We start from the raw sequence: 27,426 nt of genomic DNA on the forward strand, positions 1-27,426 counted from the left end.
TCCTATTTAAAGAGGGCTAGAGTTAGAAGAAGCAACTGATTGGCCCTCATGGCAGAAGACATCCTGCTGTAGCTTTGTAATGTAATGGCACCACATGACCAATTGCCCTGGGAGACGATTACACCGGAGCACCAGACATCAGCAATTACACACTAGGTAAATATCTGGGAATATGACTCCACAGCAAGTAGGAGGTGTAATGGGAATATACTCTGCACCATTGAAAGCATTGGGCTCCTATTTAAAGAGGGCTAGAGTTAGAAGAACACAGTCTCTAAACAGCAGTCCATCTGGAGTATCAGAGTCCCACTCACAGAGAGCAGGGAAACAGGTTAAATAGCTTCCCTCCATCTGAAAGTAAGTCAATTGCTCTAACCTAAGACACCTCATTCCAGCCTGAAAGATGGTAATTACATCGGAAGACAGATTGCCTGCACAAGTATCTAAAGAAGATTTTGTCAGCCACATAGACAGTCAAAGTCTTTGGTAAACTATCATGATGGCCATAGCGTCATCCATATTGCTACCGTCTTAGAAGATTATATTTATGCGGAAGACCCCACTAAATGGCACTGAGAGCCATCAGATGCTATGAACTTCTATTAATGGCAAAATGAATGAATGAGATTTTGACTTACCATATATATTGATCGAGGCATGGAGAAGGCTGAGGAATGAGCTTTCTTTTTTTTTTTTCTCAGCAAGCGGAGAAATATTCCTCTGCAACACTGCCTCTGCTGGCCATTCAGTATAATCTGCAGATGGAAAAGTCCACTGTTAGTCAATTTTTAGAACTTGAATATTTCCAAAGAAATGCAACACTACCAAAAAATGATTTTTATAAAGTGTCAATCATTAGTACTATGGTGTATCTAATATTGTGAAAATCCAAAACTCATTAAAATTATAATCTCAATTTAGATTTCAACCTAGCTGACTTCTTTCAATCCTATGCCTCATTTGCTGGTACATTCTACACAACTATAGCACCTATATGAGGACTTGGATAGAAAGATCTCTTTGGCAGCCAAGAGATAGCGTACCCTTCTCACAAGAATTATTTTAGGGTATGGTACACTATAACAATTCAGTGATCTGATAAGCTAAGGGAGGAAGGTTTATGCTACGGTTCGTGGGAATAATAAAAACTATGAATAACAGATTCTAACATCTTCATTTTAGCACATCCATATCAGTTAACCTATAGAGAATTCCAGAATGTTATGATCAACCACTCCTTCAAACAAATGTATGAGTCTCAAATAATGGCCCAGGTCCTTTCATCTCACCACCCTAGTCTTCAGCTGGGCATCCTGTCTACATTGCTCCCTTTTCTATACCATGATACATGTATCCTATTGCGTACTAGGCAATTGATTGGCCCTCCTGTCAGATGACATCCTGCTGTATCTTTGTGATGTAATGGCACCACTTGACCAATCGCCCTGGGTGAAGATTATTACACCGGAGGACCAGAAATCAGCAATTACACACTAGGTAACTATCTGTGAATATGACTGCACAGCAAGTAGGAGGTGTAATGGGAATAGACTCTGCACCATTGAAAGCAGTGGGCTCCTATTTAAAGAGGGCTAGAGTTAGAAGAAGCAACTGATTGGCCCTCATGTCAGAAGACATCCTGCTGTAGCTTTGTAATGTAATGGCACCACATGACCAATTGCCCTGGGAGACGATTACACCGGAGCACCAGACATCAGCAATTACACACTAGGTAAATATCTGGGAATATGACTCCACAGCAAGTAGGAGGTGTAATAAGAATATACTCTGCACCATTGAAAGCATTGGGCTCCTATTTAAAGAGGGCTAGAGTTAGAAGAACACAGTCTCTAAACAGCAGTCCATCTGGAGTATCAGAGTCCCACTCACAGAGAGCAGGGAAACAGGTTAAATAGCTTCCCTCCATCTGAAAGTAAGTCAATTGCTCTAACCTAAGACACCTCATTCCAGCCTGAAAGATGGTAATTACATCGGAAGACAGATTGCCTGCACAAGTATCTAAAGAAGATTTTGTCAGCCACATAGACAGTCAAAGTCTTTGATAAACTATCATGATGGCCATAGCGTCATCCATATTGCTACCGTCTTAGAAGATTATATTTATGCGGAAGACCCCACTAAATGGCACTGAGAGCCATCAGATGCTATGAACTTCTATTGATGGCAAAATGAATGAATGAGATTTTGACTTACCATATATATTGATCGAGGCATGGAGAAGGCTGAGGAATGAGCTTTCTTTTTTTTTTTTCTCAGCAAGCGGAGAAATATTCCTCTGCAACACTGCCTCTGCTGGCCATTCAGTATAATCTGCAGATGGAAAAGTCCACTGTTAGTCAATTTTTAGAACTTGAATATTTCCAAAGAAATGCAACACTACCAAAAAATGATTTTTATAAAGTGTCAATCATTAGTACTATGGTGTATCTAATATTGTGAAAATCCAAAACTCATTAAAATTATAATCTCAATTTAGATTTCAACCTAGCTGACTTCTTTCAATCCTATGCCTCATTTGCTGGTACATTCTACACAACTATAGCACCTATATGAGGACTTGGATAGAAAGATCTCTTTGGCAGCCAAGAGATAGCGTACCCTTCTCACAAGGATTATTTTAGGTTATGGTACACTATAGCAATTCAGTGATCTGATAAGCTAAGGGAGGAAGGTTTATGCTACGGTTCGTGGGAATAATAAAAACTATGAATAACAGATTCTAACATCTTCATTTTAGCACATCCATATCAGTTAACCTATAGAGAATTCCAGAATGTTATGATCAACCACTCCTTCAAACAAATGTATGAGTCTCAAATAATGGCCCAGGTCCTTTCATCTCACCACCCTAGTCTTCAGCTGGGCATCCTGTCTACATTGCTCCCTTTTCTATACCATGATACATGCATCCTATTGCGTACTAGGCAATTGATTGGCCCTCCTGTCAGATGACATCCTGCTGTATCTTTGTGATGTAATGGCACCACTTGACCAATCGCCCTGGGTGAAGATTATTACACCGGAGGACCAGAAATCAGCAATTACACACTAGGTAACTATCTGTGAATATGACTGCACAGCAAGTAGGAGGTGTAATGGGAATAGACTCTGCACCATTGAAAGCAGTGGGCTCCTATTTAAAGAGGGCTAGAGTTAGAAGAAGCAACTGATTGGCCCTCATGGCAGAAGACATCCTGCTGTAGCTTTGTAATGTAATGGCACCACATGACCAATTGCCCTGGGAGACGATTACACCGGAGCACCAGACATCAGCAATTACACACTAGGTAAATATCTGGGAATATGACTCCACAGCAAGTAGGAGGTGTAATGGGAATATACTCTGCACCATTGAAAGCATTGGGCTCCTATTTAAAGAGGGCTAGAGTTAGAAGAACACAGTCTCTAAACAGCAGTCCATCTGGAGTATCAGAGTCCCACTCACAGAGAGCAGGGAAACAGGTTAAATAGCTTCCCTCCATCTGAAAGTAAGTCAATTGCTCTAACCTAAGACACCTCATTCCAGCCTGAAAGATGGTAATTACATCGGAAGACAGATTGCCTGCACAAGTATCTAAAGAAGATTTTGTCAGCCACATAGACAGTCAAAGTCTTTGGTAAACTATCATGATGGCCATAGCGTCATCCATATTGCTACCGTCTTAGAAGATTATATTTATGCGGAAGACCCCACTAAATGGCACTGAGAGCCATCAGATGCTATGAACTTCTATTAATGGCAAAATGAATGAATGAGATTTTGACTTACCATATATATTGATCGAGGCATGGAGAAGGCTGAGGAATGAGCTTTCTTTTTTTTTTTTCTCAGCAAGCGGAGAAATATTCCTCTGCAACACTGCCTCTGCTGGCCATTCAGTATAATCTGCAGATGGAAAAGTCCACTGTTAGTCAATTTTTAGAACTTGAATATTTCCAAAGAAATGCAACACTACCAAAAAATGATTTTTATAAAGTGTCAATCATTAGTACTATGGTGTATCTAATATTGTGAAAATCCAAAACTCATTAAAATTATAATCTCAATTTAGATTTCAACCTAGCTGACTTCTTTCAATCCTATGCCTCATTTGCTGGTACATTCTACACAACTATAGCACCTATATGAGGACTTGGATAGAAAGATCTCTTTGGCAGCCAAGAGATAGCGTACCCTTCTCACAAGAATTATTTTAGGGTATGGTACACTATAACAATTCAGTGATCTGATAAGCTAAGGGAGGAAGGTTTATGCTACGGTTCGTGGGAATAATAAAAACTATGAATAACAGATTCTAACATCTTCATTTTAGCACATCCATATCAGTTAACCTATAGAGAATTCCAGAATGTTATGATCAACCACTCCTTCAAACAAATGTATGAGTCTCAAATAATGGCCCAGGTCCTTTCATCTCACCACCCTAGTCTTCAGCTGGGCATCCTGTCTACATTGCTCCCTTTTCTATACCATGATACATGTATCCTATTGCGTACTAGGCAATTGATTGGCCCTCCTGTCAGATGACATCCTGCTGTATCTTTGTGATGTAATGGCACCACTTGACCAATCGCCCTGGGTGAAGATTATTACACCGGAGGACCAGAAATCAGCAATTACACACTAGGTAACTATCTGTGAATATGACTGCACAGCAAGTAGGAGGTGTAATGGGAATAGACTCTGCACCATTGAAAGCAGTGGGCTCCTATTTAAAGAGGGCTAGAGTTAGAAGAAGCAACTGATTGGCCCTCATGTCAGAAGACATCCTGCTGTAGCTTTGTAATGTAATGGCACCACATGACCAATTGCCCTGGGAGACGATTACACCGGAGCACCAGACATCAGCAATTACACACTAGGTAAATATCTGGGAATATGACTCCACAGCAAGTAGGAGGTGTAATAAGAATATACTCTGCACCATTGAAAGCATTGGGCTCCTATTTAAAGAGGGCTAGAGTTAGAAGAACACAGTCTCTAAACAGCAGTCCATCTGGAGTATCAGAGTCCCACTCACAGAGAGCAGGGAAACAGGTTAAATAGCTTCCCTCCATCTGAAAGTAAGTCAATTGCTCTAACCTAAGACACCTCATTCCAGCCTGAAAGATGGTAATTACATCGGAAGACAGATTGCCTGCACAAGTATCTAAAGAAGATTTTGTCAGCCACATAGACAGTCAAAGTCTTTGATAAACTATCATGATGGCCATAGCGTCATCCATATTGCTACCGTCTTAGAAGATTATATTTATGCGGAAGACCCCACTAAATGGCACTGAGAGCCATCAGATGCTATGAACTTCTATTGATGGCAAAATGAATGAATGAGATTTTGACTTACCATATATATTGATCGAGGCATGGAGAAGGCTGAGGAATGAGCTTTCTTTTTTTTTTTTCTCAGCAAGCGGAGAAATATTCCTCTGCAACACTGCCTCTGCTGGCCATTCAGTATAATCTGCAGATGGAAAAGTCCACTGTTAGTCAATTTTTAGAACTTGAATATTTCCAAAGAAATGCAACACTACCAAAAAATGATTTTTATAAAGTGTCAATCATTAGTACTATGGTGTATCTAATATTGTGAAAATCCAAAACTCATTAAAATTATAATCTCAATTTAGATTTCAACCTAGCTGACTTCTTTCAATCCTATGCCTCATTTGCTGGTACATTCTACACAACTATAGCACCTATATGAGGACTTGGATAGAAAGATCTCTTTGGCAGCCAAGAGATAGCGTACCCTTCTCACAAGGATTATTTTAGGTTATGGTACACTATAGCAATTCAGTGATCTGATAAGCTAAGGGAGGAAGGTTTATGCTACGGTTCGTGGGAATAATAAAAACTATGAATAACAGATTCTAACATCTTCATTTTAGCACATCCATATCAGTTAACCTATAGAGAATTCCAGAATGTTATGATCAACCACTCCTTCAAACAAATGTATGAGTCTCAAATAATGGCCCAGGTCCTTTCATCTCACCACCCTAGTCTTCAGCTGGGCATCCTGTCTACATTGCTCCCTTTTCTATACCATGATACATGCATCCTATTGCGTACTAGGCAATTGATTGGCCCTCCTGTCAGATGACATCCTGCTGTATCTTTGTGATGTAATGGCACCACTTGACCAATCGCCCTGGGTGAAGATTATTACACCGGAGGACCAGAAATCAGCAATTACACACTAGGTAACTATCTGTGAATATGACTGCACAGCAAGTAGGAGGTGTAATGGGAATAGACTCTGCACCATTGAAAGCAGTGGGCTCCTATTTAAAGAGGGCTAGAGTTAGAAGAAGCAACTGATTGGCCCTCATGTCAGAAGACATCCTGCTGTAGCTTTGTAATGTAATGGCACCACATGACCAATTGCCCTGGGAGACGATTACACCGGAGCACCAGACATCAGCAATTACACACTAGGTAAATATCTGGGAATATGACTCCACAGCAAGTAGGAGGTGTAATGGGAATATACTCTGCACCATTGAAAGCATTGGGCTCCTATTTAAAGAGGGCTAGAGTTAGAAGAACACAGTCTCTAAACAGCAGTCCATCTGGAGTATCAGAGTCCCACTCACAGAGAGCAGGGAAACAGGTTAAATAGCTTCCCTCCATCTGAAAGTAAGTCAATTGCTCTAACCTAAGACACCTCATTCCAGCCTGAAAGATGGTAATTACATCGGAAGACAGATTGCCTGCACAAGTATCTAAAGAAGATTTTGTCAGCCACATAGACAGTCAAAGTCTTTGATAAACTATCATGATGGCCATAGCGTCATCCATATTGCTACCGTCTTAGAAGATTATATTTATGCGGAAGACCCCACTAAATGGCACTGAGAGCCATCAGATGCTATGAACTTCTATTAATGGCAAAATGAATGAATGAGATTTTGACTTACCATATATATTGATCGAGGCATGGAGAAGGCTGAGGAATGAGCTTTCTTTTTTTTTTTTCTCAGCAAGCGGAGAAATATTCCTCTGCAACACTGCCTCTGCTGGCCATTCAGTATAATCTGCAGATGGAAAAGTCCACTGTTAGTCAATTTTTAGAACTTGAATATTTCCAAAGAAATGCAACACTACCAAAAAATGATTTTTATAAAGTGTCAATCATTAGTACTATGGTGTATCTAATATTGTGAAAATCCAAAACTCATTAAAATTATAATCTCAATTTAGATTTCAACCTAGCTGACTTCTTTCAATCCTATGCCTCATTTGCTGGTACATTCTACACAACTATAGCACCTATATGAGGACTTGGATAGAAAGATCTCTTTGGCAGCCAAGAGATAGCGTACCCTTCTCACAAGGATTATTTTAGGTTATGGTACACTATAGCAATTCAGTGATCTGATAAGCTAAGGGAGGAAGGTTTATGCTACGGTTCGTGGGAATAATAAAAACTATGAATAACAGATTCTAACATCTTCATTTTAGCACATCCATATCAGTTAACCTATAGAGAATTCCAGAATGTTATGATCAACCACTCCTTCAAACAAATGTATGAGTCTCAAATAATGGCCCAGGTCCTTTCATCTCACCACCCTAGTCTTCAGCTGGGCATCCTGTCTACATTGCTCCCTTTTCTATACCATGATACATGCATCCTATTGCGTACTAGGCAATTGATTGGCCCTCCTGTCAGATGACATCCTGCTGTATCTTTGTGATGTAATGGCACCACTTGACCAATCGCCCTGGGTGAAGATTATTACACCGGAGGACCAGAAATCAGCAATTACACACTAGGTAACTATCTGTGAATATGACTGCACAGCAAGTAGGAGGTGTAATGGGAATAGACTCTGCACCATTGAAAGCAGTGGGCTCCTATTTAAAGAGGGCTAGAGTTAGAAGAAGCAACTGATTGGCCCTCATGTCAGAAGACATCCTGCTGTAGCTTTGTAATGTAATGGCACCACATGACCAATTGCCCTGGGAGACGATTACACCGGAGCACCAGACATCAGCAATTACACACTAGGTAAATATCTGGGAATATGACTCCACAGCAAGTAGGAGGTGTAATGGGAATATACTCTGCACCATTGAAAGCATTGGGCTCCTATTTAAAGAGGGCTAGAGTTAGAAGAACACAGTCTCTAAACAGCAGTCCATCTGGAGTATCAGAGTCCCACTCACAGAGAGCAGGGAAACAGGTTAAATAGCTTCCCTCCATCTGAAAGTAAGTCAATTGCTCTAACCTAAGACACCTCATTCCAGCCTGAAAGATGGTAATTACATCGGAAGACAGATTGCCTGCACAAGTATCTAAAGAAGATTTTGTCAGCCACATAGACAGTCAAAGTCTTTGATAAACTATCATGATGGCCATAGCGTCATCCATATTGCCACCGTCTTAGAAGATTATATTTATGCGGAAGACCCCACTAAATGGCACTGAGAGCCATCAGATGCTATGAACTTTTTATTAATGGCAAAATGAATAAATGAGATTTTGACTTACCATATATATTGATCGAGGCATGGAGAAGGCTGAGGAATGAGCTTTCTTTTTTTTTTTTTCTCAGCAAGCGGAGAAATATTCCTCTGCAACACTGCCTCTGCTGGCCATTCAGTATAATCTGCAGATGGAAAAGTCCACTGTTAGTCAATTTTTAGAACTTGAATATTTCCAAAGAAATGCAACACTACCAAAAAATGATTTTTATAAAGTGTCAATCATTAGTACTATGGTGTATCTAATATTGTGAAAATCCAAAACTCATTAAAATTATAATCTCAATTTAGATTTCAACCTAGCTGACTTCTTTCAATCCTATGCCTCATTTGCTGGTACATTCTACACAACTATAGCACCTATATGAGGACTTGGATAGAAAGATCTCTTTGGCAGCCAAGAGATAGCGTACCCTTCTCACAAGGATTATTTTAGGTTATGGTACACTATAGCAATTCAGTGATCTGATAAGCTAAGGGAGGAAGGTTTATGCTACGGTTCGTGGGAATAATAAAAACTATGAATAATAGATTCTAACATCTTCATTTTAGCACATCCATATCAGTTAACCTATAGAGAATTCCAGAATGTTATGATCAACCACTCCTTCAAACAAATGTATGAGTCTCAAATAATGGCCCAGGTCCTTTCATCTCACCACCCTAGTCTTCAGCTGGGCATCCTGTCTACATTGCTCCCTTTTCTATACCATGATACATGTATCCTATTGCGTACTAGGCAACTGATTGGCCCTCCTGTCAGATGACATCCTGCTGTATCTTTGTGATGTAATGGCACCACTTGACCAATCGCCCTGGGTGAAGATTATTACACCGGAGGACCAGAAATCAGCAATTACACACTAGGTAACTATCTGTGAATATGACTGCACAGCAAGTAGGAGGTGTAATGGGAATAGACTCAGCACCATTGAAAGCAGTGGGCTCCTATTTAAAGAGGGCTAGAGTTAGAAGAAGCAACTGATTGGCCCTCATGTCAGAAGACATCCTGCTGTAGCTTTGTGATGTAATGGCACCACATGACCAATTGCCCTGGGAGACGATTACACCGGAGGACCAGACATCAGCAATTACACACTAGGTAAGTATCTGGGAATATGATTCCACAGCAAGTAGGAGGTGTAATGGGAATATACTCTGCACCATTGAAAGCATTGGGCTCCTATTTAAAGAGGGCTAGAGTTAGAAGAACACAGTCTCTAAACAGCAGTCCATCTGGAGTATCAGAGTCCCACTCACAGAGAGCAGGGAAACAGGTTAAATAGCTTCCCTCCATCTGAAAGTAAGTCAATTGCTCTAACCTAAGACACCTCATTCCAGCCTGAAAGATGGTAATTACATCGGAAGACAGATTGCCTGCACAAGTATCTAAAGAAGATTTTGTCAGCCATATAGACAGTCAAAGTCTTTGATAAACTATCATGATGGCCATAGCGTCATCCATATTGCCACCGTCTTAGAAGATTATATTTATGCGGAAGACCCCACTAAATGGCACTGAGAGCCATCAGATGCTATGAACTTTTTATTAATGGCAAAATGAATAAATGAGATTTTGACTTACCATATATATTGATCGAGGCATGGAGAAGGCTGAGGAATGAGCTTTCTTTTTTTTTTTTCTCAGCAAGCGGAGAAATATTCCTCTGCAACACTGCCTCTGCTGGCCATTCAGTATAATCTGCAGATGGAAAAGTCCACTGTTAGTCAATTTTTAGAACTTGAATATTTCCAAAGAAATGCAACACTACCAAAAAATGATTTTTATAAAGTGTCAATCATTAGTACTATGGTGTATCTAATATTGTGAAAATCCAAAACTCATTAAAATTATAATCTCAATTTAGATTTCAACCTAGCTGACTTCTTTCAATCCTATGCCTCATTTGCTGGTACATTCTACACAACTATAGCACCTATATGAGGACTTGGATAGAAAGATCTCTTTGGCAGCCAAGAGATAGCGTACCCTTCTCACAAGGATTATTTTAGGTTATGGTACACTATAGCAATTCAGTGATCTGATAAGCTAAGGGAGGAAGGTTTATGCTACGGTTCGTGGGAATAATAAAAACTATGAATAACAGATTCTAACATCTTCATTTTAGTACATCCATATCAGTTAACCTATAGAGAATTCCAGAATGTTATGATCAACCACTCCTTCAAACAAATGTATGAGTCTCAAATAATGGCCCAGGTCCTTTCATCTCACCACCCTAGTCTTCAGCTGGGCATCCTGTCTACATTGCTCCCTTTTCTATACCATGATACATGTATCCTATTGCGTACTAGGCAACTGATTGGCCCTCCTGTCAGATGACATCCTGCTGTATCTTTGTGATGTAATGGCACCACTTGACCAATCGCCCTGGGTGAAGATTATTACACCGGAGGACCAGAAATCAGCAATTACACACTAGGTAACTATCTGTGAATATGACTGCACAGCAAGTAGGAGGTGTAATGGGAATAGACTCTGCACCATTGAAAGCAGTGGGCTCCTATTTAAAGAGGGCTAGAGTTAGAAGAAGCAACTGATTGGCCCTCATGGCAGAAGACATCCTGCTGTAGCTTTGTAATGTAATGGCACCACATGACCAATTGCCCTGGGAGACGATTACACCGGAGCACCAGACATCAGCAATTACACACTAGGTAAATATCTGGGAATATGACTCCACAGCAAGTAGGAGGTGTAATGGGAATATACTCTGCACCATTGAAAGCATTGGGCTCCTATTTAAAGAGGGCTAGAGTTAGAAGAACACAGTCTCTAAACAGCAGTCCATCTGGAGTATCAGAGTCCCACTCACAGAGAGCAGGGAAACAGGTTAAATAGCTTCCCTCCATCTGAAAGTAAGTCAATTGCTCTAACCTAAGACACCTCATTCCAGCCTGAAAGATGGTAATTACATCGGAAGACAGATTGCCTGCACAAGTATCTAAAGAAGATTTTGTCAGCCACATAGACAGTCAAAGTCTTTGATAAACTATCATGATGGCCATAGCGTCATCCATATTGCCACCGTCTTAGAAGATTATATTTATGCGGAAGACCCCACTAAATGGCACTGAGAGCCATCAGATGCTATGAACTTTTTATTAATGGCAAAATGAATAAATGAGATTTTGACTTACCATATATATTGATCGAGGCATGGAGAAGGCTGAGGAATGAGCTTTCTTTTTTTTTTTTCTCAGCAAGCGGAGAAATATTCCTCTGCAACACTGCCTCTGCTGGCCATTCAGTATAATCTGCAGATGGAAAAGTCCACTGTTAGTCAATTTTTAGAACTTGAATATTTCCAAAGAAATGCAACACTACCAAAAAATGATTTTTATAAAGTGTCAATCATTAGTACTATGGTGTATCTAATATTGTGAAAATCCAAAACTCATTAAAATTATAATCTCAATTTAGATTTCAACCTAGCTGACTTCTTTCAATCCTATGCCTCATTTGCTGGTACATTCTACACAACTATAGCACCTATATGAGGACTTGGATAGAAAGATCTCTTTGGCAGCCAAGAGATAGCGTACCCTTCTCACAAGGATTATTTTAGGTTATGGTACACTATAGCAATTCAGTGATCTGATAAGCTAAGGGAGGAAGGTTTATGCTACGGTTCGTGGGAATAATAAAAACTATGAATAACAGATTCTAACATCTTCATTTTAGCACATCCATATCAGTTAACCTATAGAGAATTCCAGAATGTTATGATCAACCACTCCTTCAAACAAATGTATGAGTCTCAAATAATGGCCCAGGTCCTTTCATCTCACCACCCTAGTCTTCAGCTGCGCATCCTGTCTACATTGCTCCCTTTTCTATACCATGATACATGTATCCTATTGCGTACTAGGCAATTGATTGGCCCTCCTGTCAGATGACATCCTGCTGTATCTTTGTGATGTAATGGCACCACTTGACCAATCGCCCTGGGTGAAGATTATTACACCGGAGGACCAGAAATCAGCAATTACACACTAGGTAACTATCTGTGAATATGACTGCACAGCAAGTAGGAGGTGTAATGGGAATAGACTCTGCACCATTGAAAGCAGTGGGCTCCTATTTAAAGAGGGCTAGAGTTAGAAGAAGCAACTGATTGGCCCTCATGGCAGAAGACATCCTGCTGTAGCTTTGTAATGTAATGGCACCACATGACCAATTGCCCTGGGAGACGATTACACCGGAGCACCAGACATCAGCAATTACACACTAGGTAAATATCTGGGAATATGACTCCACAGCAAGTAGGAGGTGTAATGGGAATATACTCTGCACCATTGAAAGCATTGGGCTCCTATTTAAAGAGGGCTAGAGTTAGAAGAACACAGTCTCTAAACAGCAGTCCATCTGGAGTATCAGAGTCCCACTCACAGAGAGCAGGGAAACAGGTTAAATAGCTTCCCTCCATCTGAAAGTAAGTCAATTGCTCTAACCTAAGACACCTCATTCCAGCCTGAAAGATGGTAATTACATCGGAAGACAGATTGCCTGCACAAGTATCTAAAGAAGATTTTGTCAGCCACATAGACAGTCAAAGTCTTTGGTAAACTATCATGATGGCCATAGCGTCATCCATATTGCTACCGTCTTAGAAGATTATATTTATGCGGAAGACCCCACTAAATGGCACTGAGAGCCATCAGATGCTATGAACTTCTATTAATGGCAAAATGAATGAATGAGATTTTGACTTACCATATATATTGATCGAGGCATGGAGAAGGCTGAGGAATGAGCTTTCTTTTTTTTTTTTCTCAGCAAGCGGAGAAATATTCCTCTGCAACACTGCCTCTGCTGGCCATTCAGTATAATCTGCAGATGGAAAAGTCCACTGTTAGTCAATTTTTAGAACTTGAATATTTCCAAAGAAATGCAACACTACCAAAAAATGATTTTTATAAAGTGTCAATCATTAGTACTATGGTGTATCTAATATTGTGAAAATCCAAAACTCATTAAAATTATAATCTCAATTTAGATTTCAACCTAGCTGACTTCTTTCAATCCTATGCCTCATTTGCTGGTACATTCTACACAACTATAGCACCTATATGAGGACTTGGATAGAAAGATCTCTTTGGCAGCCAAGAGATAGCGTACCCTTCTCACAAGAATTATTTTAGGGTATGGTACACTATAACAATTCAGTGATCTGATAAGCTAAGGGAGGAAGGTTTATGCTACGGTTCGTGGGAATAATAAAAACTATGAATAACAGATTCTAACATCTTCATTTTAGCACATCCATATCAGTTAACCTATAGAGAATTCCAGAATGTTATGATCAACCACTCCTTCAAACAAATGTATGAGTCTCAAATAATGGCCCAGGTCCTTTCATCTCACCACCCTAGTCTTCAGCTGGGCATCCTGTCTACATTGCTCCCTTTTCTATACCATGATACATGTATCCTATTGCGTACTAGGCAATTGATTGGCCCTCCTGTCAGATGACATCCTGCTGTATCTTTGTGATGTAATGGCACCACTTGACCAATCGCCCTGGGTGAAGATTATTACACCGGAGGACCAGAAATCAGCAATTACACACTAGGTAACTATCTGTGAATATGACTGCACAGCAAGTAGGAGGTGTAATGGGAATAGACTCTGCACCATTGAAAGCAGTGGGCTCCTATTTAAAGAGGGCTAGAGTTAGAAGAAGCAACTGATTGGCCCTCATGTCAGAAGACATCCTGCTGTAGCTTTGTAATGTAATGGCACCACATGACCAATTGCCCTGGGAGACGATTACACCGGAGCACCAGACATCAGCAATTACACACTAGGTAAATATCTGGGAATATGACTCCACAGCAAGTAGGAGGTGTAATAAGAATATACTCTGCACCATTGAAAGCATTGGGCTCCTATTTAAAGAGGGCTAGAGTTAGAAGAACACAGTCTCTAAACAGCAGTCCATCTGGAGTATCAGAGTCCCACTCACAGAGAGCAGGGAAACAGGTTAAATAGCTTCCCTCCATCTGAAAGTAAGTCAATTGCTCTAACCTAAGACACCTCATTCCAGCCTGAAAGATGGTAATTACATCGGAAGACAGATTGCCTGCACAAGTATCTAAAGAAGATTTTGTCAGCCACATAGACAGTCAAAGTCTTTGATAAACTATCATGATGGCCATAGCGTCATCCATATTGCTACCGTCTTAGAAGATTATATTTATGCGGAAGACCCCACTAAATGGCACTGAGAGCCATCAGATGCTATGAACTTCTATTGATGGCAAAATGAATGAATGAGATTTTGACTTACCATATATATTGATCGAGGCATGGAGAAGGCTGAGGAATGAGCTTTCTTTTTTTTTTTTCTCAGCAAGCGGAGAAATATTCCTCTGCAACACTGCCTCTGCTGGCCATTCAGTATAATCTGCAGATGGAAAAGTCCACTGTTAGTCAATTTTTAGAACTTGAATATTTCCAAAGAAATGCAACACTACCAAAAAATGATTTTTATAAAGTGTCAATCATTAGTACTATGGTGTATCTAATATTGTGAAAATCCAAAACTCATTAAAATTATAATCTCAATTTAGATTTCAACCTAGCTGACTTCTTTCAATCCTATGCCTCATTTGCTGGTACATTCTACACAACTATAGCACCTATATGAGGACTTGGATAGAAAGATCTCTTTGGCAGCCAAGAGATAGCGTACCCTTCTCACAAGGATTATTTTAGGTTATGGTACACTATAGCAATTCAGTGATCTGATAAGCTAAGGGAGGAAGGTTTATGCTACGGTTCGTGGGAATAATAAAAACTATGAATAACAGATTCTAACATCTTCATTTTAGCACATCCATATCAGTTAACCTATAGAGAATTCCAGAATGTTATGATCAACCACTCCTTCAAACAAATGTATGAGTCTCAAATAATGGCCCAGGTCCTTTCATCTCACCACCCTAGTCTTCAGCTGGGCATCCTGTCTACATTGCTCCCTTTTCTATACCATGATACATGCATCCTATTGCGTACTAGGCAATTGATTGGCCCTCCTGTCAGATGACATCCTGCTGTATCTTTGTGATGTAATGGCACCACTTGACCAATCGCCCTGGGTGAAGATTATTACACCGGAGGACCAGAAATCAGCAATTACACACTAGGTAACTATCTGTGAATATGACTGCACAGCAAGTAGGAGGTGTAATGGGAATAGACTCTGCACCATTGAAAGCAGTGGGCTCCTATTTAAAGAGGGCTAGAGTTAGAAGAAGCAACTGATTGGCCCTCATGGCAGAAGACATCCTGCTGTAGCTTTGTAATGTAATGGCACCACATGACCAATTGCCCTGGGAGACGATTACACCGGAGCACCAGACATCAGCAATTACACACTAGGTAAATATCTGGGAATATGACTCCACAGCAAGTAGGAGGTGTAATGGGAATATACTCTGCACCATTGAAAGCATTGGGCTCCTATTTAAAGAGGGCTAGAGTTAGAAGAACACAGTCTCTAAACAGCAGTCCATCTGGAGTATCAGAGTCCCACTCACAGAGAGCAGGGAAACAGGTTAAATAGCTTCCCTCCATCTGAAAGTAAGTCAATTGCTCTAACCTAAGACACCTCATTCCAGCCTGAAAGATGGTAATTACATCGGAAGACAGATTGCCTGCACAAGTATCTAAAGAAGATTTTGTCAGCCACATAGACAGTCAAAGTCTTTGGTAAACTATCATGATGGCCATAGCGTCATCCATATTGCTACCGTCTTAGAAGATTATATTTATGCGGAAGACCCCACTAAATGGCACTGAGAGCCATCAGATGCTATGAACTTCTATTAATGGCAAAATGAATGAATGAGATTTTGACTTACCATATATATTGATCGAGGCATGGAGAAGGCTGAGGAATGAGCTTTCTTTTTTTTTTTTCTCAGCAAGCGGAGAAATATTCCTCTGCAACACTGCCTCTGCTGGCCATTCAGTATAATCTGCAGATGGAAAAGTCCACTGTTAGTCAATTTTTAGAACTTGAATATTTCCAAAGAAATGCAACACTACCAAAAAATGATTTTTATAAAGTGTCAATCATTAGTACTATGGTGTATCTAATATTGTGAAAATCCAAAACTCATTAAAATTATAATCTCAATTTAGATTTCAACCTAGCTGACTTCTTTCAATCCTATGCCTCATTTGCTGGTACATTCTACACAACTATAGCACCTATATGAGGACTTGGATAGAAAGATCTCTTTGGCAGCCAAGAGATAGCGTACCCTTCTCACAAGAATTATTTTAGGGTATGGTACACTATAACAATTCAGTGATCTGATAAGCTAAGGGAGGAAGGTTTATGCTACGGTTCGTGGGAATAATAAAAACTATGAATAACAGATTCTAACATCTTCATTTTAGCACATCCATATCAGTTAACCTATAGAGAATTCCAGAATGTTATGATCAACCACTCCTTCAAACAAATGTATGAGTCTCAAATAATGGCCCAGGTCCTTTCATCTCACCACCCTAGTCTTCAGCTGGGCATCCTGTCTACATTGCTCCCTTTTCTATACCATGATACATGTATCCTATTGCGTACTAGGCAATTGATTGGCCCTCCTGTCAGATGACATCCTGCTGTATCTTTGTGATGTAATGGCACCACTTGACCAATCGCCCTGGGTGAAGATTATTACACCGGAGGACCAGAAATCAGCAATTACACACTAGGTAACTATCTGTGAATATGACTGCACAGCAAGTAGGAGGTGTAATGGGAATAGACTCTGCACCATTGAAAGCAGTGGGCTCCTATTTAAAGAGGGCTAGAGTTAGAAGAAGCAACTGATTGGCCCTCATGTCAGAAGACATCCTGCTGTAGCTTTGTAATGTAATGGCACCACATGACCAATTGCCCTGGGAGACGATTACACCGGAGCACCAGACATCAGCAATTACACACTAGGTAAATATCTGGGAATATGACTCCACAGCAAGTAGGAGGTGTAATAAGAATATACTCTGCACCATTGAAAGCATTGGGCTCCTATTTAAAGAGGGCTAGAGTTAGAAGAACACAGTCTCTAAACAGCAGTCCATCTGGAGTATCAGAGTCCCACTCACAGAGAGCAGGGAAACAGGTTAAATAGCTTCCCTCCATCTGAAAGTAAGTCAATTGCTCTAACCTAAGACACCTCATTCCAGCCTGAAAGATGGTAATTACATCGGAAGACAGATTGCCTGCACAAGTATCTAAAGAAGATTTTGTCAGCCACATAGACAGTCAAAGTCTTTGATAAACTATCATGATGGCCATAGCGTCATCCATATTGCTACCGTCTTAGAAGATTATATTTATGCGGAAGACCCCACTAAATGGCACTGAGAGCCATCAGATGCTATGAACTTCTATTGATGGCAAAATGAATGAATGAGATTTTGACTTACCATATATATTGATCGAGGCATGGAGAAGGCTGAGGAATGAGCTTTCTTTTTTTTTTTTCTCAGCAAGCGGAGAAATATTCCTCTGCAACACTGCCTCTGCTGGCCATTCAGTATAATCTGCAGATGGAAAAGTCCACTGTTAGTCAATTTTTAGAACTTGAATATTTCCAAAGAAATGCAACACTACCAAAAAATGATTTTTATAAAGTGTCAATCATTAGTACTATGGTGTATCTAATATTGTGAAAATCCAAAACTCATTAAAATTATAATCTCAATTTAGATTTCAACCTAGCTGACTTCTTTCAATCCTATGCCTCATTTGCTGGTACATTCTACACAACTATAGCACCTATATGAGGACTTGGATAGAAAGATCTCTTTGGCAGCCAAGAGATAGCGTACCCTTCTCACAAGGATTATTTTAGGTTATGGTACACTATAGCAATTCAGTGATCTGATAAGCTAAGGGAGGAAGGTTTATGCTACGGTTCGTGGGAATAATAAAAACTATGAATAACAGATTCTAACATCTTCATTTTAGCACATCCATATCAGTTAACCTATAGAGAATTCCAGAATGTTATGATCAACCACTCCTTCAAACAAATGTATGAGTCTCAAATAATGGCCCAGGTCCTTTCATCTCACCACCCTAGTCTTCAGCTGGGCATCCTGTCTACATTGCTCCCTTTTCTATACCATGATACATGCATCCTATTGCGTACTAGGCAATTGATTGGCCCTCCTGTCAGATGACATCCTGCTGTATCTTTGTGATGTAATGGCACCACTTGACCAATCGCCCTGGGTGAAGATTATTACACCGGAGGACCAGAAATCAGCAATTACACACTAGGTAACTATCTGTGAATATGACTGCACAGCAAGTAGGAGGTGTAATGGGAATAGACTCTGCACCATTGAAAGCAGTGGGCTCCTATTTAAAGAGGGCTAGAGTTAGAAGAAGCAACTGATTGGCCCTCATGTCAGAAGACATCCTGCTGTAGCTTTGTAATGTAATGGCACCACATGACCAATTGCCCTGGGAGACGATTACACCGGAGCACCAGACATCAGCAATTACACACTAGGTAAATATCTGGGAATATGACTCCACAGCAAGTAGGAGGTGTAATGGGAATATACTCTGCACCATTGAAAGCATTGGGCTCCTATTTAAAGAGGGCTAGAGTTAGAAGAACACAGTCTCTAAACAGCAGTCCATCTGGAGTATCAGAGTCCCACTCACAGAGAGCAGGGAAACAGGTTAAATAGCTTCCCTCCATCTGAAAGTAAGTCAATTGCTCTAACCTAAGACACCTCATTCCAGCCTGAAAGATGGTAATTACATCGGAAGACAGATTGCCTGCACAAGTATCTAAAGAAGATTTTGTCAGCCACATAGACAGTCAAAGTCTTTGATAAACTATCATGATGGCCATAGCGTCATCCATATTGCTACCGTCTTAGAAGATTATATTTATGCGGAAGACCCCACTAAATGGCACTGAGAGCCATCAGATGCTATGAACTTCTATTAATGGCAAAATGAATGAATGAGATTTTGACTTACCATATATATTGATCGAGGCATGGAGAAGGCTGAGGAATGAGCTTTCTTTTTTTTTTTTCTCAGCAAGCGGAGAAATATTCCTCTGCAACACTGCCTCTGCTGGCCATTCAGTATAATCTGCAGATGGAAAAGTCCACTGTTAGTCAATTTTTAGAACTTGAATATTTCCAAAGAAATGCAACACTACCAAAAAATGATTTTTATAAAGTGTCAATCATTAGTACTATGGTGTATCTAATATTGTGAAAATCCAAAACTCATTAAAATTATAATCTCAATTTAGATTTCAACCTAGCTGACTTCTTTCAATCCTATGCCTCATTTGCTGGTACATTCTACACAACTATAGCACCTATATGAGGACTTGGATAGAAAGATCTCTTTGGCAGCCAAGAGATAGCGTACCCTTCTCACAAGGATTATTTTAGGTTATGGTACACTATAGCAATTCAGTGATCTGATAAGCTAAGGGAGGAAGGTTTATGCTACGGTTCGTGGGAATAATAAAAACTATGAATAACAGATTCTAACATCTTCATTTTAGCACATCCATATCAGTTAACCTATAGAGAATTCCAGAATGTTATGATCAACCACTCCTTCAAACAAATGTATGAGTCTCAAATAATGGCCCAGGTCCTTTCATCTCACCACCCTAGTCTTCAGCTGGGCATCCTGTCTACATTGCTCCCTTTTCTATACCATGATACATGTATCCTATTGCGTACTAGGCAATTGATTGGCCCTCCTGTCAGATGACATCCTGCTGTATCTTTGTGATGTAATGGCACCACTTGACCAATCGCCCTGGGTGAAGATTATTACACCGGAGGACCAGAAATCAGCAATTACACACTAGGTAACTATCTGTGAATATGACTGCACAGCAAGTAGGAGGTGTAATGGGAATAGACTCTGCACCATTGAAAGCATTGGGCTCCTATTTAAAGAGGGCTAGAGTTAGAAGAACACAGCCTCTAAACAGCAGTCCATCTGGAGTATCAGAGTCCCACTCACAGAGAGCAGGGAAACAGGTTAAATAGCTTCCCTCCATCTGAAAGTAAGTCAATTGCTCTAACCTAAGACACCTCATTCCAGCCTGAAAGATGGTAATTACATCGGAAGACAGATTGCCTGCACAAGTATCTAAAGAAGATTTTGTCAGCCACATAGACAGTCAAAGTCTTTGATAAACTATCATGATGGCCATAGCGTCATCCATATTGCCACCGTCTTAGAAGATTATATTTATGCGGAAGACCCCACTAAATGGCACTGAGAGCCATCAGATGCTATGAACTTTTTATTAATGGCAAAATGAATAAATGAGATTTTGACTTACCATATATATTGATCGAGGCATGGAGAAGGCTGAGGAATGAGCTTTCTTTTTTTTTTCTTCTCAGCAAGCGGAGAAATATTCCTCTGCAACACTGCCTCTGCTGGCCATTCAGTATAATCTGCAGATGGAAAAGTCCACTGTTAGTCAATTTTTAGAACTTGAATATTTCCAAAGAAATGCAACACTACCAAAAAATGATTTTTATAAAGTGTCAATCATTAGTACTATGGTGTATCTAATATTGTGAAAATCCAAAACTCATTAAAATTATAATCTCAATTTAGATTTCAACCTAGCTGACTTCTTTCAATCCTATGCCTCATTTGCTGGTACATTCTACACAACTATAGCACCTATATGAGGACTTGGATAGAAAGATCTCTTTGGCAGCCAAGAGATAGCGTACCCTTCTCACAAGGATTATTTTAGGTTATGGTACACTATAGCAATTCAGTGATCTGATAAGCTAAGGGAGGAAGGTTTATGCTACGGTTCGTGGGAATAATAAAAACTATGAATAACAGATTCTAACATCTTCATTTTAGCACATCCATATCAGTTAACCTATAGAGAATTCCAGAATGTTATGATCAACCACTCCTTCAAACAAATGTATGAGTCTCAAATAATGGCCCAGGTCCTTTCATCTCACCACCCTAGTCTTCAGCTGGGCATCCTGTCTACATTGCTCCCTTTTCTATACCATGATACATGTATCCTATTGCGTACTAGGCAACTGATTGGCCCTCCTGTCAGATGACATCCTGCTGTATCTTTGTGATGTAATGGCACCACTTGACCAATCGCCCTGGGTGAAGATTATTACACCGGAGGACCAGAAATCAGCAATTACACACTAGGTAACTATCTGTGAATATGACTGCACAGCAAGTAGGAGGTGTAATGGGAATAGACTCTGCACCATTGAAAGCAGTGGGCTCCTATTTAAAGAGGGCTAGAGTTAGAAGAAGCAACTGATTGGCCCTCATGTCGGAAGACATCCTGCTGTAGCTTTGTGATGTAATGGCACCACATGACCAATTGCCCTGGGAGACGATTACACCGGAGCACCAGACATCAGCAATTACACACTAGGTAAATATCTGGGAATATGACTCCACAGCAAGTAGGAGGTGTAATGGGAATATACTCTGCACCATTGAAAGCATTGGGCTCCTATTTAAAGAGGGCTAGAGTTAGAAGAACACAGTCTCTAAACAGCAGTCCATCTGGAGTATCAGAGTCCCACTCACAGAGAGCAGGGAAACAGGTTAAATAGCTTCCCTCCATCTGAAAGTAAGTCAATTGCTCTAACCTAAGACACCTCATTCCAGCCTGAAAGATGGTAATTACATCGGAAGACAGATTGCCTGCACAAGTATCTAAAGAAGATTTTGTCAGCCACATAGACAGTCAAAGTCTTTGATAAACTATCATGATGGCCATAGCGTCATCCATATTGCCACCGTCTTAGAAGATTATATTTATGCGGAAGACCCCACTAAATGGCACTGAGAGCCATCAGATGCTATGAACTTTTTATTAATGGCAAAATGAATAAATGAGATTTTGACTTACCATATATATTGATCGAGGCATGGAGAAGGCTGAGGAATGAGCTTTCTTTTTTTTTTTTTCTCAGCAAGCGGAGAAATATTCCTCTGCAACACTGCCTCTGCTGGCCATTCAGTATAATCTGCAGATGGAAAAGTCCACTGTTAGTCAATTTTTAGAACTTGAATATTTCCAAAGAAATGCAACACTACCAAAAAATGATTTTTATAAAGTGTCAATCATTAGTACTATGGTGTATCTAATATTGTGAAAATCCAAAACTCATTAAAATTATAATCTCAATTTAGATTTCAACCTAGCTGACTTCTTTCAATCCTATGCCTCATTTGCTGGTACATTCTACACAACTATAGCACCTATATGAGGACTTGGATAGAAAGATCTCTTTGGCAGCCAAGAGATAGCGTACCCTTCTCACAAGAATTATTTTAGGGTATGGTACACTATAACAATTCAGTGATCTGATAAGCTAAGGGAGGAAGGTTTATGCTACGGTTCGTGGGAATAATAAAAACTATGAATAACAGATTCTAACATCTTCATTTTAGCACATCCATATCAGTTAACCTATAGAGAATTCCAGAATGTTATGATCAACCACTCCTTCAAACAAATGTATGAGTCTCAAATAATGGCCCAGGTCCTTTCATCTCACCACCCTAGTCTTCAGCTGGGCCTCCTGTCTACATTGCTCCCTTTTCTATACCATGATACATGTATCCTATTGCGTACTAGGCAATTGATTGGCCCTCCTGTCAGATGACATCCTGCTGTATCTTTGTGATGTAATGGCACCACTTGACCAATCGCCCTGGGTGAAGATTATTACACCGGAGGACCAGAAATCAGCAATTACACACTAGGTAACTATCTGTGAATATGACTGCACAGCAAGTAGGAGGTGTAATGGGAATAGACTCTGCACCATTGAAAGCAGTGGGCTCCTATTTAAAGAGGGCTAGAGTTAGAAGAAGCAACTGATTGGCCCTCATGTCAGAAGACATCCTGCTGTAGCTTTGTAACGTAATGGCACCACATGACCAATTGCCCTGGGAGACGATTACACCGGAGCACCAGACATCAGCAATTACACACTAGGTAAATATCTGGGAATATGACTCCACAGCAAGTAGGAGGTGTAATGGGAATATACTCTGCACCATTGAAAGCATTGGGCTCCTATTTAAAGAGGGCTGGAGTTAGAAGAACACAGTCTCTAAACAGCAGTCCATCTGGAGTATCAGAGTCCCACTCACAGAGAGCAGGGAAACAGGTTAAATAGCTTCCCTCCATCTGAAAGTAAGTCAATTGCTCTAACCTAAGACACCTCATTCCAGCCTGAAAGATGGTAATTACATCGGAAGACAGATTGCCTGCACAAGTATCTAAAGAAGATTTTGTCAGCCACATAGACAGTCAAAGTCTTTGATAAACTATCATGATGGCCATAGCGTCATCCATATTGCCACCGTCTTAGAAGATTATATTTATGCGGAAGACCCCACTAAATGGCACTGAGAGCCATCAGATGCTATGAACTTTTTATTAATGGCAAAATGAATAAATGAGATTTTGACTTACCATATATATTGATCGAGGCATGGAGAAGGCTGAGGAATGAGCTTTCTTTTTTTTTTTTCTCAGCAAGCGGAGAAATATTCCTCTGCAACACTGCCTCTGCTGGCCATTCAGTATAATCTGCAGATGGAAAAGTCCACTGTTAGTCAATTTTTAGAACTTGAATATTTCCAAAGAAATGCAACACTACCAAAAAATGATTTTTATAAAGTGTCAATCATTAGTACTATGGTGTATCTAATATTGTGAAAATCCAAAACTCATTAAAATTATAATCTCAATTTAGATTTCAACCTAGCTGACTTCTTTCAATCCTATGCCTCATTTGCTGGTACATTCTACACAACTATAGCACCTATATGAGGACTTGGATAGAAAGATCTCTTTGGCAGCCAAGAGATAGCGTACCCTTCTCACAAGGATTATTTTAGGTTATGGTACACTATAGCAATTCAGTGATCTGATAAGCTAAGGGAGGAAGGTTTATGCTACGGTTCGTGGGAATAATAAAAACTATGAATAACAGATTCTAACATCTTCATTTTAGCACATCCATATCAGTTAACCTATAGAGAATTCCAGAATGTTATGATCAACCACTCCTTCAAACAAATGTATGAGTCTCAAATAATGGCCCAGGTCCTTTCATCTCACCACCCTAGTCTTCAGCTGGGCATCCTGTCTACATTGCTCCCTTTTCTATACCATGATACATGTATCCTATTGCGTACTAGGCAATTGATTGGCCCTCCTGTCAGATGACATCCTGCTGTATCTTTGTGATGTAATGGCACCACTTGACCAATCGCCCTGGGTGAAGATTATTACACCGGAGGACCAGAAATCAGCAATTACACACTAGGTAACTATCTGTGAATATGACTGCACAGCAAGTAGGAGGTGTAATGGGAATAGACTCTGCACCATTGAAAGCATTGGGCTCCTATTTAAAGAGGGCTAGAGTTAGAAGAACACAGCCTCTAAACAGCAGTCCATCTGGAGTATCAGAGTCCCACTCACAGAGAGCAGGGAAACAGGTTAAATAGCTTCCCTCCATCTGAAAGTAAGTCAATTGCTCTAACCTAAGACACCTCATTCCAGCCTGAAAGATGGTAATTACATCGGAAGACAGATTGCCTGCACAAGTATCTAAAGAAGATTTTGTCAGCCACATAGACAGTCAAAGTCTTTGATAAACTATCATGATGGCCATAGCGTCATCCATATTGCCACCGTCTTAGAAGATTATATTTATGCGGAAGACCCCACTAAATGGCACTGAGAGCCATCAGATGCTATGAACTTTTTATTAATGGCAAAATGAATAAATGAGATTTTGACTTACCATATATATTGATCGAGGCATGGAGAAGGCTGAGGAATGAGCTTTCTTTTTTTTTTCTTCTCAGCAAGCGGAGAAATATTCCTCTGCAACACTGCCTCTGCTGGCCATTCAGTATAATCTGCAGATGGAAAAGTCCACTGTTAGTCAATTTTTAGAACTTGAATATTTCCAAAGAAATGCAACACTACCAAAAAATGATTTTTATAAAGTGTCAATCATTAGTACTATGGTGTATCTAATATTGTGAAAATCCAAAACTCATTAAAATTATAATCTCAATTTAGATTTCAACCTAGCTGACTTCTTTCAATCCTATGCCTCATTTGCTGGTACATTCTACACAACTATAGCACCTATATGAGGACTTGGATAGAAAGATCTCTTTGGCAGCCAAGAGATAGCGTACCCTTCTCACAAGGATTATTTTAGGTTATGGTACACTATAGCAATTCAGTGATCTGATAAGCTAAGGGAGGAAGGTTTATGCTACGGTTCGTGGGAATAATAAAAACTATGAATAACAGATTCTAACATCTTCATTTTAGCACATCCATATCAGTTAACCTATAGAGAATTCCAGAATGTTATGATCAACCACTCCTTCAAACAAATGTATGAGTCTCAAATAATGGCCCAGGTCCTTTCATCTCACCACCCTAGTCTTCAGCTGGGCATCCTGTCTACATTGCTCCCTTTTCTATACCATGATACATGTATCCTATTGCGTACTAGGCAACTGATTGGCCCTCCTGTCAGATGACATCCTGCTGTATCTTTGTGATGTAATGGCACCACTTGACCAATCGCCCTGGGTGAAGATTATTACACCGGAGGACCAGAAATCAGCAATTACACACTAGGTAACTATCTGTGAATATGACTGCACAGCAAGTAGGAGGTGTAATGGGAATAGACTCTGCACCATTGAAAGCAGTGGGCTCCTATTTAAAGAGGGCTAGAGTTAGAAGAACACAGCCTCTAAACAGCAGTCCATCTGGAGTATCAGAGTCCCACTCACAGAGAGCAGGGAAACAGGTTAAATAGCTTCCCTCCATCTGAAAGTAAGTCAATTGCTCTAACCTAAGACACCTCATTCCAGCCTGAAAGATGGTAATTACATCGGAAGACAGATTGCCTGCACAAGTATCTAAAGAAGATTTTGTCAGCCACATAGACAGTCAAAGTCTTTGATAAACTATCATGATGGCCATAGCGTCATCCATATTGCCACCGTCTTAGAAGATTATATTTATGCGGAAGACCCCACTAAATGGCACTGAGAGCCATCAGATGCTATGAACTTTTTATTAATGGCAAAATGAATAAATGAGAGTTTGACTTACCATATATATTGATCGAGGCATGGAGAAGGCTGAGGAATGAGCTTTCTTTTTTTTTTCTTCTCAGCAAGCGGAGAAATATTCCTCTGCAACACTGCCTCTGCTGGCCATTCAGTATAATCTGCAGATGGAAAAGTCCACTGTTAGTCAATTTTTAGAACTTGAATATTTCCAAAGAAATGCAACACTACCAAAAAATGATTTTTATAAAGTGTCAATCATTAGTACTATGGTGTATCTAATATTGTGAAAATCCAAAACTCATTAAAATTATAATCTCAATTTAGATTTCAACCTAGCTGACTTCTTTCAATCCTATGCCTCATTTGCTGGTACATTCTACACAACTATAGCACCTATATGAGGACTTGGATAGAAAGATCTCTTTGGCAGCCAAGAGATAGCGTACCCTTCTCACAAGGATTATTTTAGGTTATGGTACACTATAGCAATTCAGTGATCTGATAAGCTAAGGGAGGAAGGTTTATGCTACGGTTCGTGGGAATAATAAAAACTATGAATAACAGATTCTAACATCTTCATTTTAGCACATCCATATCAGTTAACCTATAGAGAATTCCAGAATGTTATGATCAACCACTCCTTCAAACAAATGTATGAGTCTCAAATAATGGCCCAGGTCCTTTCATCTCACCACCCTAGTCTTCAGCTGGGCATCCTGTCTACATTGC

Source organism: Lissotriton helveticus, chromosome 3_1 (genome assembly GCF_964261635.1).
Source record: "Lissotriton helveticus chromosome 3_1, aLisHel1.1, whole genome shotgun sequence".
Lineage (NCBI taxonomy): Eukaryota > Metazoa > Chordata > Amphibia > Caudata > Salamandridae > Lissotriton > Lissotriton helveticus.